The sequence below is a fragment of the Microtus ochrogaster genome, chromosome 6, assembly GCF_000317375.1.
Source record: "Microtus ochrogaster isolate Prairie Vole_2 chromosome 6, MicOch1.0, whole genome shotgun sequence".
Classification (NCBI taxonomy): Eukaryota; Metazoa; Chordata; class Mammalia; order Rodentia; family Cricetidae; genus Microtus; species Microtus ochrogaster.
The window spans coordinates 4,967,655-4,983,029 of NC_022013.1; the positions used below are offsets into that span (position 1 = coordinate 4,967,655).

At 44.0% G+C, this 15,375-nt stretch overlaps 1 protein-coding gene across 1 annotated transcript in view; it reads right to left on the reverse strand.

Moving 5' to 3' along the window:
• The window catches only part of Gpr39 (G protein-coupled receptor 39), a 198,473-nt gene that overhangs the window by 126,168 nt on the left and 56,930 nt on the right, over nt 1-15,375 (reverse strand). The gene's annotated exons all lie outside the window — the stretch shown is intronic.

Sequence of the window (15,375 nt, forward strand, 5' to 3'; positions counted from 1 at the left end):
CATGATGGGAAGTCCTGGCAGCTGGGGTGTGAGGCAGCTGGGCACATGGTATCCACAGTTAGGAAGCAGAGAGAGATGAACACTGATTCCCAGCTGGCTCCCTTGTTTTCTCTCAGTCTGGGCCCCAGACCATGGATGGTACCACGCACACTCAGGGTGGGTCTGTCCATTTCAATTAACTTAATCTAGGCATTTCCTCACAAACACACCCAGAGGCTTATCTCCTAGGTGACGCCGGATCCTGTCAGGTTGGCAGTATTTACCCTCACACCTGCCTTTGTAGAACTTGAGCTCCTAGAGAAGAGCTGGACGGTAACCCACTGATGTCGCACTGGTTTGAGGGAGAGACTAGGAGGAGAAGCTGAGATGTTCTGAGGCCTTTCTCAGAACAGGGGGATTCTGGCATGGTAAGGACTGGTGTGATTTTTGTGAAGTTCTATGATTTGACTGTTAAGTCCCAAACCTGACTCTTGAAAGGGTTAGGTGTGCATGCCCTCCTCTGCTCTCTCTCCTCCTCGCTCGCCCCTCAGATACCAGCTACTGCCTTTTGCTCCCCTCCCTCCAAACACTCATACAGGACTGGTGAACTCATATTGCCATAAAACGTTTCCAGTCCGCATTGGTAGGAAGTGTTTGCTGCATGTATTATCTCACACGTCCCCTCCATGAGAGACTCCGTCTTCCTCTCCCCCCATATCCCCTCCTGTGTACTCCACCCTGTTCCTCTTCAGCCACCTGTCCCCCACCAGTTATGTGACCTCACCTTTTTTCCCTTGCTCTCTGTCCATCTTCCCCAGGATGCTGCCTAAGCCTCTTGATCTCTTTATTGCCTTCCTTTCATGCTTTTAACACACCAAGATCTCTGCTAATGACTGACATGTTTGCATCTAGCTATGACTTATTCATGGAGATGTGAAAACCCAGGTCTATGAGATCACCTGCCTGCTGGGCACCCTACACCGATACCTCAAAGGTACCTCCTACCCAACATGTGTGCTTCTTCCCTTTCTTTCTTAAGGTTTCTATCCCTGTGAGAAAACAACTGTGACCAAAAGCAACTTGGGGAGGAAAAGGTTTATTTTAGCTTACAGTTCCAATGCATAATCCATCACTGAGAGAAGTTGGTACAGGAACCCAAAGGCAGAAACTCAAGCAGAAGCATGGGAGAACCCTGCTCGCTGGTTTGACCCTTCATTGTGTGTTCAGCCTGTTTCTTCTACACCCCAAGACCACCCATTATCAATCATGAATTAATGTCCCACAGACATGCCGACAGGTCAGTCTGGTGAGGATGTTTTCTCAATTGGTATTCATTCTTTCCAAATGGCTCTAGTCCATGTCACATTGACACAGAAACTAGTCAGCACCGTATCCAAGCAGCTCCTCTTCCAAATGCTCTGCTTCCATGGTCACCACCTCCCCAGCTGCCCACATCAGCTCCTTCACATCACACGGAACTCCTCACTCATTCCCAGAAAGAATCCTGTTGCTCTGTTTGCTACATATAGGGCCTATCCACTACTTTGTTTGCTATTAGTGAAATCAAGTAGTGTGTGCGGAGCCTTCATTACACGACAGAAGGGGCGTGGTCACAGAACATTTGTGTGACCAACACCAGACCACACGGCAAGGAATGTGAAGGCAGCATTCAAATCAAGGCAGCTCTGACACAATATTGCTGCTTTTCCTTTTGTGTGTGTGTGTTCATGTATGTGTCATGATGTGTGTGAGTTCATGTGTGTGTGGTGTATGTGTGTACGTGTATTCATGTGGAGTTGTGCACGTGTGCGTGTGTGTACATACAGAGGCCAAAGGTTAATACCAGCTGTCATCCTCTGCTGATTTCCACCCTATTTTTGAGACAGTGTCTGTAACTGAGCTCTGAGCTCATCTGTTTGGCTAGACTGGCTGGCCAGAGAGCTTTGGGGATCCTCCTGTCTCTGCCTTCTCAGTGAGAGGCTTGCATACACGTACCACTTCATCTGACTTTGCACACGGATGCACGTGATCCAGTCCAGATCCTCATTCTTGCGTGGCTGGCACTTTGCCATGAAGCCATCTTCAGCCCCTCACTACTGCTGCTTAACCTCCCCACACCTCGACTGCTACATTTGGTTCCTAAGACATCTCTCTCTCTGCCCGGACCTGCCTCCTTTCCCCTCTTGCTGTCTCTGGTGTAATTTATCTGAAACTCAAATGGGACATGATTGCCCTCTGCTTAAAATCTTCCCAGGGTTTCTTCTGGCCAGCAGAATCAATCTAGATCTCATTGTCAATTCAGCTACGAATCCACTCCTTTCCACCCATAGTACATTCAACCTGAACACTGTGCTGAGGGTTGTGAGCAGTACGAAATGTATATAAAGTCATCATGAAAGTGGAGGGAGGAGCTGGAGTGGTAGCTTAGTGGTTAAGAGTACTGGCTGCACTTCCAGAGGCTGGGGTTTGATTCTTAGGGCCATGTGCAACTCCAGTCCTAGAGGATCCAATGTCCTCTTCTAGCGTCCACAGACACTGCATCCATGTGGCGCACAGACAATCATACAAACAAAACACCTGTACACATTGTTTTTTAATTTGAAGAAGTTGAGGAGTGGGTAGGCAAGAATATATCAGTAGGTAGAGGCACTTGACACCAAGCCTGACAACCTGAGTTTGATCCCTGGAACGACATGGTAGAACTGACTCCTAAAAACTGTCCTCAGGCCTCAGTAGGAACACCATAGTACACACACACACACATGCACACACACGCACACACACACACACGTACAGAGCAAGAATATGATTTTTAAAATTAATTTTAAAGAAATAAAGGAAGGAAGGAAGGAAGGAAGGAAGGAAGGAAGGAAGGAAGGAAGGAAAGAAGGAAGGTTAGGGCCTGGAGAGATGGCTCAGTTAATAAAGCAATTACCACAACAGCATGAGAACCTCAACTTGTTCCCCAGCACAGACATCAAAAAGCCAGGCAGAGTGCTCTGTGCTTATAACCACCGTGCCGGAGCAGGCAGAGCCACACAGATCCTTGGAGATATCTGGCCACCAATCTAGACTATTTGGCAACCTTCAGCCTGGTGAGAGAGCCCGTCTCAAATGAAAGGTGAGCTGTGCCTGAGGAATGACAGCTGAGGCTATCCTCTGGTCTCCACGCACACGTGAACATGTGTGCACATACACGCACATATGGACACACACAAACTATCGGAAAACACAGAAAGGAAAGTATGGAATAAATGAGCAAAGGAACGTTTTATCAATGAAACGTTAGGCTTAAGAATTCAGCCCAAGGTTTGAACGCTGAGAAAGAGGACAGGGCGGTCTAATTTAGCAGTGAGGAAGGCAGACTTGTGACATGTGCAAAACTGTCTCTCCAGAAAGAATTCTTGGTCCGCCCCTTGCTAGACGCTTGGGAATGATCAGCTCAATCCTGGTTTAGTTTGAAAGATACTTTAGCATTCCTGTATTGTTCCAGTTGGATACTTTTAGAAAATGAATAGGCTTGGTTCTGGTTCAAACTGGCTGACAAGGTGTTGCTGTTTTCAAAAATCCTTGGTTCAGTGCTCAGCACAGTGGAAAAAGAAAAAGATTAATTTGGGGCTCAGTGTGGTTCAAAGTTCGCAAATTAGAGTAGTTTTCATTTCTGGGTCACACTTGAGCTGGTGCCCCACTTATGAATTCAGATCTGGGGTCTAGTATATGGGTGCCTGGCTCTCTAGAGAGTCTGCTTCCGCACCAGGCCACACACAGTTACCCCTGGCTCCCTCAACCCAGGGTACACATTTGCACATGCCACTTCCTGTGGGGTGGTATTGCTTTAGATTCCTGAAGCCAGGATGAAGGACTGGGCAAGATTTCCTGGTATAAAAAGGAGCAATAGGAAGCAATCACACCCACACTCCTGGGACCTGGCCTCCTGCATTCCTTGCAGGCCTCAACTTGGAAACTGATGTGGGATTCCCCTCTGTATGCTGTGAATACCATTGGTTAATAAAGAAACTAGCTTGGCCTAATAGGGTAGAACAGAACTAGGCAGGGAAACTAAACTGAATGCTGGGAGAAAGAAGGGCGGAGTCAGGAGAAGCCATGGAGCCACCTCAGGAGACAGACACGCTTAAACTTTGCTGGTAGGCCACGACCTCATAGTGATGCAGATTACTGGAAATGGGTTAATACTAGATATAAGAGCTAGCTAGTGGTACAATTAAGTGATTGGCCAAGCAGTGATTTAAATAATATAGTTTCTGTGTGATTATTTCAAGAGTCTGGTCAGCCGGGAAAACAAACAAGCAGCTTCCTACAACAGCTATCTGTGACTATTTAAATGGTCACCTTCCTCCTTTTCTCTCTTCCAATCTCTTTCCCCTCATTTATTCTTTCTTTTATTTTCCTTGTTTGTTTGCTTGCTTTGGTTTGTGTGTCAGGAGGGTTGGTATTTGCTTGTTGTGTCTTTGTTTTGAGTCAGGATCTCATGCAGCCCTGACTGTCCTCAAACTCACCAGGTAGCCGAGGCTGGCCCTCTCCAGCATCTACCACCCAAGCACTGATATCACAGGCAGGCGTCACCACTTTCAATCTATCAGGCACCAGGGTGGAACCTTGGGCTTCCTGGATGCTAGGAGTTCCGGATTTGTTTCTAGTTGATTTCTGTTGCTGTGTCTAACTACTAACTACTCTAACCAAAAACTATTTAGGAAAAGGAACAGTTTTATCTGGCTTACAATTCTAGGTACAGTCCATGTACCATGTAGGGAAATCAGAGAGGACGAAGAGAATACATAATTAATAATAAGTTTCAGTGTTGCTACTTGTAAGCCAGAGGATGACAAAAAGTTTTGCTACAAACAATAGTAAAATTACAGTTATGAAGTAGCAACAAAAATAATGCTATGGTTTGGGGTCACCACAACATAACTGTGTTAAAGGGTCACAGCATCAGGAAGGTTGAGGGCCACTGATTCAAGGATTTCTGCATCTATAGTGTGATTTGTACTTTCTAGGGACAACAGTCAGTGTGCTTCTTATTCACTGGGCTTTCTGTATCTATGGTTACCACATCTGCAGCTCTAACCAATCACAGACTAAAAGAGTCACAAAATATTGCTTTGGGAGGATCTGGAGATGTAGCTCACTGAGTAAGTTGTTGCTTGCCTAGCATCCGTCGAGTCTCTGGGTTCTATCCCAATACTTCATAAAACAAGCAGGGAATTGCATGGAGACAGATACAGAAGGATGACAAATCCAAGACTATCCTCAGCTACAGACGTTTGAATTTGAGCCCACTTGAGGCCACCTGAGACCTGGTCTTTAAAAAGAAAAATTAAAACAAAGAGACAGATAACTGAAATTCACTATCTAATGGGATCCTTTGTGGTGATCTTATCTAATCTGTTCAAAGGATGGTAGACATGATTGACAGGAGGATGGTGGTGCTTCAAATAAAAGAACTGCAGAGCTCTTAGCTTCCAGCCAGAAAAGCCAGCTAAGAAGGTGATATTTAAAAGAATAGAAACAGAAACAATGACTGCTTTGCATGACAGAGGCATGGTGGCTTCTTAGGCTGGCTGCGCAGCTTCTGAGAGCCACCTGCACCTGTGCAAACACAGCGTTGTGCTCTGGGATTGGGCTATCTCTCACACAAGGAAGGCCAGTGACTGCCACACACACACACACACACACACACAAAGGATCAAGTCAAGAGAAAGCCAGTCTCCAGGGTCCCTTGTTGAGTGACAATTTCAGGTCACCAACCACAGACCGTGAGTGTAAAAACCAGTGAGTACTGAGACAGAATGAATGCAGAGCCATTCTTAGACACCAGGCTAAAATGGAGAAGAACCTCAAAAGAAGATGAAGTAAGGACTTGGGAGGTACCTGCCTTGCAAACACGAGGCTCTAAATTCAATCCCTAGATCCTGTGTAAAAATGCAGGATGTGGTGTGTAGTTTCTTAATCCTGATCCTGAAAAGACAGAGAGAGGGGTAGCCCTGGGCCTCTCTGGGTGGCCAACCTAGTTTAATTGGCAAGCTGCAGACAAGACCCTGTCTCAGAACAAACCCAAAACAAGTTGGACAGCATGTGAGAAAGACAAATGAAGGTGGTGCTCTCTCTCTCTCTCTCTCTCTCTCTCTCTCTCTCTCTCTCTTTCTCTCTCTCTCTCTCATACACAGAGAGAGAGAGAGAGACAGACAGACAGACAGAGAGTTGACATGAACTGATATGATACAAAAAGAAAGAAATAAATCAAATACAAGGTCTACACCTAAATGATTACTGGTTCAGCTGTAGAAGGGGTAATGGGTACACAAAGGGACTGAATAATGAGTCCCATGTGGTCAACATAACCACCACACAACAGTATGGTGGGAAGAGCCTATGTGTTGTGGTCTAGGCCAGAAAGAGTGAATTTTGCCTCTGCTATCTCCTGGTTGCTCTGAGTATCAAAGCCATGAACTTAAATGAGACAGTCTCCGTTGGCCTAGAATCTGTAATGGCATCTTCAGCCCCAGGGAAGTAGTTCCTGGTCGGGAGCTCTGCAGAGGGAGCCACAGAGAGGAAATTGATATCTTCTAACTGAGGTTAAGGGAGTCTCCAAAGAGAACTTGACTTTCACTGAGAGCTTCCTTATAACCCCAGCCCACTCTAGAGTCCCACTTCAACAGCTGTCTGAACATCACCATTTTATGGCTCCTTTTAAATTAAATATTTTATAATAATGGTTGAAGCGTGATTGTCCACTGGAGATACTCCATCCAGACACATGGAGGTAGTAGTCCTTGCACCCACTTCTGTCTGCTACTGGAAGGTGTTCTTGGTGGGCACTCTCACTCAGACATCTCAAACCTGCTGCTGAGTGTGTGTCTAGTAAACATAGACTACTATTGTTGAGGGCATGTCTATTCTTATTTAAATGACATCTCTGATGTCAGCTATATGGTCATTTTGTAATATTCTCAAAGGAGCGAGGGAACCTAAATTTGTCCTCTAAGAGGAGAAAGATTTAACTGGTCAACAAAAGAGTAAGTGGTGAGCCCACCACTGTCTTTCCCCATCACCTTTGCTTCTTCAGAGTCCTAACAAATGAATACAGTTGTCATGTGCTTAAAATATAAGGGATGTGACGGTTCGTACTCATTACCAACTTGACAGGACCTACAGTGACCTGGGAATGTTGGGGAAGGAGTTTCTAGTTGGGTTAATTGAAGTAGAATGATACACATACAACCCATAACCACCTGCCCAGGGGTAGCACTGCCCACACTAGGCTGGGTTTCTCCACATCAGTTTGTTAATCAAGAAAATATGCCTATAGGCCAGTCTGATGGAGACATTTTCTCAACTGAGGTTCCCTTTTCCCAGAGGACTCAGGCTTGTGTCAAGTTGACAAAAACCTAATCAGTGCACTGTGGGTGGGAGGGAAAAAGGGGAATGCAGGGAGGGTATAAGGGGGCACAGAGACGAGGGATCAGGACAATCAAGGCAGAGCAACTTGGTTTAGTTCTAACAACAACAACAAAGCCAACAACAACAAAAAGGAAGTTTACTTTTAAAAAAGTGTTAGATACTAACTAAGCACACGGAGTTGCCAACTGCCATCATTAGGCTACTGACAGCCAAAATTGAGCTTATTATCAAATCTCTGAGACCATATCAACTTAGCAGACACCACCAAGGTTCCCTGCTGGTCCTTCCTTCCTCTCTCCACTCACTAACATTACATATCATACAAATCAGTGTGTTTTTATCTACTTGGTAAGGATCACAACGACTTTGAGCAAAGTCAACAGAAATACGTTTAGGAATATACATCTATATTCAGTGAATTAATTAGTGTGAGCTCAAGTTAGAAGCTCCTTGTCACATTTCTGAAGGACAACTTGATGACATGCATGAAAAGCCTTTAAACAAAATTTCACTTTTACAGTTTCCATTAACCACCATCTAAAATATTAAAGGGGGGCTAGCAAGATTGCTCAGTGGGTAAAGATGCTTGCTGCCAAGTCTGACAACCTGAGTTTGATCCCTGGGCCACATATGGTAGAAGGATCTGACCTCCACGTGTTTGCCATGACGTTTATAACATATGTACACACACACACATGCGCGCACGCGCACAGACACATAAACACTAAAAGTGTAAATAAAGTAAAATTAAAATAATAGTTTGAAAATTATTCAGAAGCTTTAAATCCCACAGCCTTTGAAATAGCACTCTACTGGTGTGGGTAGTCCTTCTGAATATGTGTTGCTTTTAATGGTTAATGACAACAGAATATGATCAAAATACATTGTATGCATATATGAAACTCCCAAATAATTAACAAAAAATATTTTTAGAAAGGTACCTGGTGGTCAAATTCATAGAGTGGAGCACGGGAGAAACTGCCTTTCCCGGTTCCCAGCGTCTGCATCAGAGGCTCTCAACTGCCTGTAACTCCAGCTCTGGAGGTCCAAGGCCTCTCCCTGGCACCTGTACTCACATGCACATATCCACATGCAGGCATGGATCATGCACACAATTGAAAAAAATAAAAATAAACCATTAAAAATGCAAAAAGAGCTCCAACAGCTCGGAGCGTAGGCCAATTGGCGCTTGCACAGCTAAAGCTAAACACAACATGCAGTCCGAAGTCATTCACAACGAAATTCTTTTCCTCCTACTCAAGCCACTGTCTTGGGGGCGCCTCCAGCACTGCCTCATCCACACAGTTTGTGAGCTTCTCAGCTCTCTGTGACTGCTGCTCCTCAGATACGGCCTCCGGCCGATGCCAATGCTGCAAACTCTACCCTGGTAACCTCTCACCAGGTCTAGGACAACATCTTCTAGCTTCGTTCCCCACTTCCTCTCTTGCTTAACCTCAGTAAAACTCACCCCACATCTGTATTTTGTATTATTATTACTATTACAGTTTTTAAAACATAATATAAAATTTGGGTATTGTCCTGGTTTCACTCCTGTCACTGTGATAAAATACCCTTCAAAAAGCAAATCTGGGGGAGAGGGTTGATTTCAGCTCACAATTACAGGTTACAGCCCATTACTGCAAGGAAGTCGTGGTAGCAGGAATTTGAGACAGCTGGTCACGCTGCACCTACAGTCAAGAGCAGGGAGAAAGGAAAGCATAATTGTTTACTTGTATTCAGCCCTATTTCTCCATTAATACTCAATTCAGGACCCTCTGCCTAGGGAGTGGCACCACCCACACTAGGCTGAATCTTCCCATAGCAATTAACTTAATTAAGACAACCCCAGCCACAAATGTGCCCACAAAACCATACAATGTAGGCAATCCCTTGCTGAGAATCTCTCCTTTGGTGATTCTATATTGTGTCAAGTTGACAAATGACAGCCATTTTAAGAGTGCAGTTCAGTGATGCTAAGTCACGCACATTGTTGCACTATGTATCTTTAAAAGTTTTCCATCTTGCAATCCCAAAACTCTGTGCCAATTCAATGTGATTCTTTACCTCCCCTTGCCAGAATTTGCTATTTTCCAGGTCGGCTGTTTATCAAAAATAGTCTCTTAAATAGGAAAGGGATCTCTTATGGAAACCACACGTCAACTTACAGTTTTAATGCATTTAACATCATTATAGATACCCTGTAAAAGTGGAGCATAGAGTAGTTCTTTGTGTGAATAGTTTCTTTTACTTAGCAGAATGTTCTGTTCTCCGGGTTGATCGATAAGGCAGCATGTGATGTAATTTCCTCTTGGAAGTTTAGCAATATTTCATTGAACACACACACATACATGCATGCACGCATGCACACACACATATCATAGGTGTTTATCCCATCCATGAATGGATACTTGGTGCTTGGAATGCTTTCATCTCCTAACTATTGTGCAGTGTTGCTATGAATGTAGGTTTGCAAATATCTCCTTAAGATCTTGATTTTGCTTCTTGTAGGGATAATAGTGGGATTGGTTCATTGTATGGTGCTGTATCATTTTTCCTCCAGCTCAAAACATCTCCTCTTGAAGAGAGGAAAGATGGTCATAAGACTCAAAAAGTGAACAAAACTCACAAGACTCAGAAAGTAAAGTTGACAAGTCCCAGGAAGCAAACAAAACTTACAAGTCTCAGGAAGGAAGGAAGAAGCAAGGAAGGAAGGAAGAAAGGAAGAAGGAAGGAAATTTTACTTAGAAGTAAATAAAACTTAGAAAGCCTAGGAAGTTCCTTAAACTTAAAGACACACAAGGCACTGCCAGCAACCATATGTAAGTAGTAACAATTATTAAAAAGATGAAACTCTCCAGCCACCAGGCTGTCTATAAGGGGTACAGCTTTCACAGGTCAGCACTTTTCCTGGGGTGAGATTTTGGTAATGCAGCCATGTGTGAGTCACCTACATCTAAGAAGTAACCACGATAAACCCTTGGGGTCACCAGGCTAGGCTTGGGTGGAACTGTTCCTTTGGTCTACCATTCATGCCCTATCTGTTGGGAATACATGTCTGTTCACATGCCCAGAGGAGAAAAATATGCCATCTATTTTGAGTTATATGGGGTGAAGGGATATACACATGTAAGTATAGGTGCTTATGGAGGTCAGAACCTTAGTTACAGACAGTTATGAACCACTTAACAAGTGTGCTGAGAACTGAATGTGGGTCATTTACAAAAGTGGGGGGGGGAGAAGTGCTCTTACTTCTGAGTCATCTCTCTAGCCTCCTCTTTTTAATTATTTGAAGAATCTCTATATTGCTTTTAATTGCGGAAGAACCATTACACATTGCTCTCAATAGTGCCCTAGCATGCCAGTTTCTCCATAGTCTTATGAGTGCTACTATTTTTCTATGATTTTGTTGGTATTTGTACGTAATAGTAGCTGTCTAAGTTATCTTCAGCTATCAACTTGGTACAGCCCAGAGTCCCCTGAGCTGAGGTAACCTTACAATTTCAGGCTATCCAGATCAGATTGGCCTATGGCAATGTCTTGGGGGTGGTGTGGGTGGTATCTTGACTGTTAAATGATGTAGGAGGGCCAGCCCACTATGGGTGGCACCATTCCTTAGGCGAGTGACCTTGGGTTATAAGAAAGCTACCTAAGAATGACCCTGATAGCAAACCAATAAGCAGCATTCCTCCATGGTTTCTGCTTCAAGATCTTACTTAATCTTGTCTTGGCTTCCCTAACTGATGGGACTGTAACCAGTAAGATGAAGTGGACCATTTTCTCCCCAAGTTGATTTTGGTAATGGTGTATGGTGTTTGTCACAGCAACAGAGTGAACCAAATGGCTTTGAGGATGGTATAGCATTGTGGTTTTGAACTTTTCTGCTAATTGATAAGGTTAAATATTGCATCCAGATTCCTACTACTTATCTCTAGTCAAACCATTTCCCTGCTCGCCAGCTGCCTAATAGAATATAAACTTATTCAAGTCTTCTGTATCCACACCACATCCACTTTTTTTTACATTATTAGATTCTACAACGAGTCCATGCCAACTCAATTAAATGCCTCATCCTACTCCAAATAGATCCTGCACTTTCTCTTCCTCCTGCAAATATGTACAGCTCAAATAGCTTCTCCCTTAAGAGGAGTGCTTTGTTTTCCCAGTCAGAAGTCTGTGTCACCTGAACACCGAGTCCTTGATTCTCTGCTATGGATCCCATTTACCTTCCCTATGCCGATTTACTCCTACGTTTTATCGTTAACGAACAGAAAGTTCCTTCAGGCCAAAGATTCAGTCCTGATAAGTCATTTATCTCCTACTGTGCCTAGAACACTGTAGGCTTTTAATAAATAGTGATTGAACAACGAGCTCAAAGTTTCAACATGTAGTCAATCGGTTAACACCATCAAATGTCTATAATTTCAGATCACATCACTTTGTTGTGCATTGGAACAGGGGAAGAACGAGGAAAGAAGTTTTGCTGCTATTTCTCTATTGGTCTGGAGATTTTATTTTGGAAGGGGTGGGCTGTCTGTTTCGCATGCTCATTCATCCTAATTCCCTTAGTTACATTATTTAACACCCAGCTTTAAAACAAGCAAGCAACTGAATGCCAGGACTAGGGAGATGGCTCAGTCGGTAGGTAAAGTCTTTGCCATGCAAGGATGAGATCCCGAGGTTGAGCGTCAGAAAGGAAAAAGAAAACATGGCATAATGCTTTCTACTTTGAATCCCAGCACTGGGGAGGAGACATAGGTAAAACTCTGAGCCTTACTGCCAAGTAGCCTAACATAACTTGTGAGCTCCAGGCCATAGAAAGACCCTGACTTAAAAAAGTAAGGTGGGTGGTGTTTTAGTTTCTTTTCCCGTTGCTGTTGTTAAAGAGTCTCACAAAAGCATCTCAGGAGAGGAAGGGTTTGCCTTAGGCCACAGTTCAAGGGACGACAGTTCATCCTGGGGAAGTCAGGGTAGCAGGGGCTTGAAGCCGCTAACTGCTCACCTCACATCCACAATCAGGAAAGAGGTAAATGCTGCCTGCTGCTCAGCTCCCCTTCTCTGCTTTTGTAGTCCAGGATGCTATCCAGGGAATGGTGTCACCCACAGTAGAGAGGCTCTCCCACCTCAGTTAACACAATCAAGATAATCCCTAAGGGTGTGCTCAGAGGCCCAAGGCCTGGGTGATCCAGAGGCTGTCAAATTTACAATGAATAACAACACAGATGGTGTCCTGAAGAAATCGCACTCAAGATAGCCCTCTGATCTCTACATTATGCATGTGCACGTGTGTGCACACTCACACACATATACAAATGAATGCCGAGCAGATCCCACCTTCAGAAATTAAACAGCTAGCTATTTTTGACCCTCCTCGTGGCTATGAGCTGACATTTTAAATTCTCCTCTTCCCTTTCCAAATACTAAGCATGTGCAGGCAGTCACTTGGGTTCTGAAACAACTTTTGACGGACCGCATCTCAAATACAATTCTGGAAACATATTCAATTACTTCATTTTCATTGTACTCACTCAATGGTAGCTCCTCGCCCGAGTTCAATTAGACTTACTTGAAATTAGAATTCACAGGAATGCATTTCATTTAGATTTACTGGAAGATGTCAGGCACTAGTTAATTGGCCTTGAAGCAGCAGGGCCAGGCGGTCCCTCCTGACTGAACTGTCCATCTTTGACGCGGAGCTGCTCTTGTTAGATAGCATTGATTGGGTAGCTCTCCCAGCCCTTGGGGCCAACCAGTGGCTATCCAACACTCTGACAGTTACATTAGATGGAGATTTTAAATTACTTATGTGCACCTTGCAGAGAGCTTCAAGTTGGGTCTAGCATGGTCTGTGTTCTGTGCCCTGAAACTTCTCATTTGCTTGAAGAAATGAATGATTTTGCTTAGATGATTCAATTAACCGTTCCCAAGATCAACCCTGTGGTGGACATGATTTTAGACCCCTCATTTATCCGGAAAGTTCTTATTAGTCTCCTCTTTGGGCTTAGTAATTGGTAATGGTTAGGAGATTATCTCCTCCCCTAAGGAGTCCAGGGAATGTTTGGAATTTGTGCCTTGCTGTCTAGGGACATAGCTTATGGGTCCCTAAAAATCACCGCAATGCTGAGTCCCAATTAATTCTAGTTTGTCTAAAACTGTCAGATCTCAAATAGTCTTATCCCCAAGCATGTGTGAGGCTGTGGTTCAATTATTAATCTTACTAGTGTGAAAACGATGGAATGAATTGCCTCACATTCTCTGGGGGTTATGGTCTTGATTTCAAATTTTTAAATTGTGAGGGTTCCCTGGCAAACCATGGTGCCCATTTCCACAGAGTGAGCCCACTAATCAGTGTTCACTAAGCAGCCATTCAGTGAGCAATTTCTCAGAGTGTCAAGGAGGATGGGAGAGGGGCTTGGGAGATAACTCCATTGGTAAAGTGCTTGCCTTGCAAGAGTTCCACCCCAGAACCATGTGAAAAGCCAAGGCTCTTGGCATGTGCTTGTTATCACAGTGCTGGGAGGTAGAGGTGGACAGAGCTCAGGAATTGGCTAGCCTAGCTTGTTGAGTAACCCCCAAGCCAGTAAGACATCCTGTCTCTAAAATATAGTGCACAATACCTGAAACCAGCAGTATTCAGGAGTGACATCTGTCTTCCAGACCTACACTCATACATAAGTATATATACAGACAGACACAAAGAAAGACAGACAGTCAGACACATACACACACACATGAACAAAATAAGGAGAAAGACTCTCATTCATTAATTACCCACACTGTATTATATTCTGCATTTCCTCTTAACGTGAGGGTCTGTAAAAGCCAGATAGTAAATATTTTAAGGTTTCAAAATTATATATGGTCTCTATTGGACCTATATAAAAACAACCAAGGTAGCACCTACATTTAATACGACTTTTTAAATATAAATGTGTATACTTATACACACACACACACACACATGACAGAGAAAGAGAGAGAGGGGCTCTGTAGGTAATGGTGCCTGCTGCCAAGCCTGCTTGCTCACCTGCATTCAATCCCTAAGACTCATGGGGGAAAGGAGAGAACCGACTCCTGTAAGTTGTCTTACTTCTACATATGTGTCATGATACACATTTGTGAAGAATAAATACCTAAGTAAATGTAATTCGTTGTTTAAGATAAAACAAAAGCAAAAAAGAAATCTGGGTTTTTGGTATGCCTTATCACCCCACTATCAAGCATTGCCCCCAATCTTGCATTCCTTCCATTTTGTCACAGAAGACTGAACATGAAGCCCTGTGCACAACAGGCAAGTGCTCTACCCACAAACCACATCTAGCTCTTTTTTGGGACTTGCTAAGTTACCCAAATTGGCCTCAAACTTCTTCTATAGTCCCAGCAGGCTGCCTCAACCTCTCAAATGGATGGGATTTCTAGCCTGGGTCCCTGAGCTTGACCTTTGAACTCTCCTTGAGGCTGTGCCCAAGAAGTTGTGCCTGAATCTTTGTTCTCTTGACCCATTATTCAAGTCCTGTTCAGTCCCTTACCCTTCCACTTCTGACTCATGGCTAAGAAATCTCCCAATAAATAACCCACTTTTCCATAGCACTAATTTTTCAAAACTGTTCCCTCTGGTACAGTCTTTGAACCTAGGGAAATGGTTGTTATTGTTTGTATTGTGTCAATGAGTCCCAGACATCATGACAATCAGAGAAATGGGGGTGGATAGTGTCGGTCAGAGGTGGAAGAACAGGAAGAAGAATTTCAAAGGTTGTGGCTCCTCCCACCATGGTTGGAGGCAGATGTTGTAAGGCCTTGCATATCCCTTTATAGACAAGCCAACCCCACTGATTGGGAAGGGATGTTTATCTGCTTTCCTTCACTGTGGAAAAATACTTGAGATACAGCAGATCACAAGAAGGAATATTTTGGCTGCTGGTCATAGAATCTGCCATGCTTGGCCCTGTTACTTCCTGGCTCCTGATGAAGATGGTG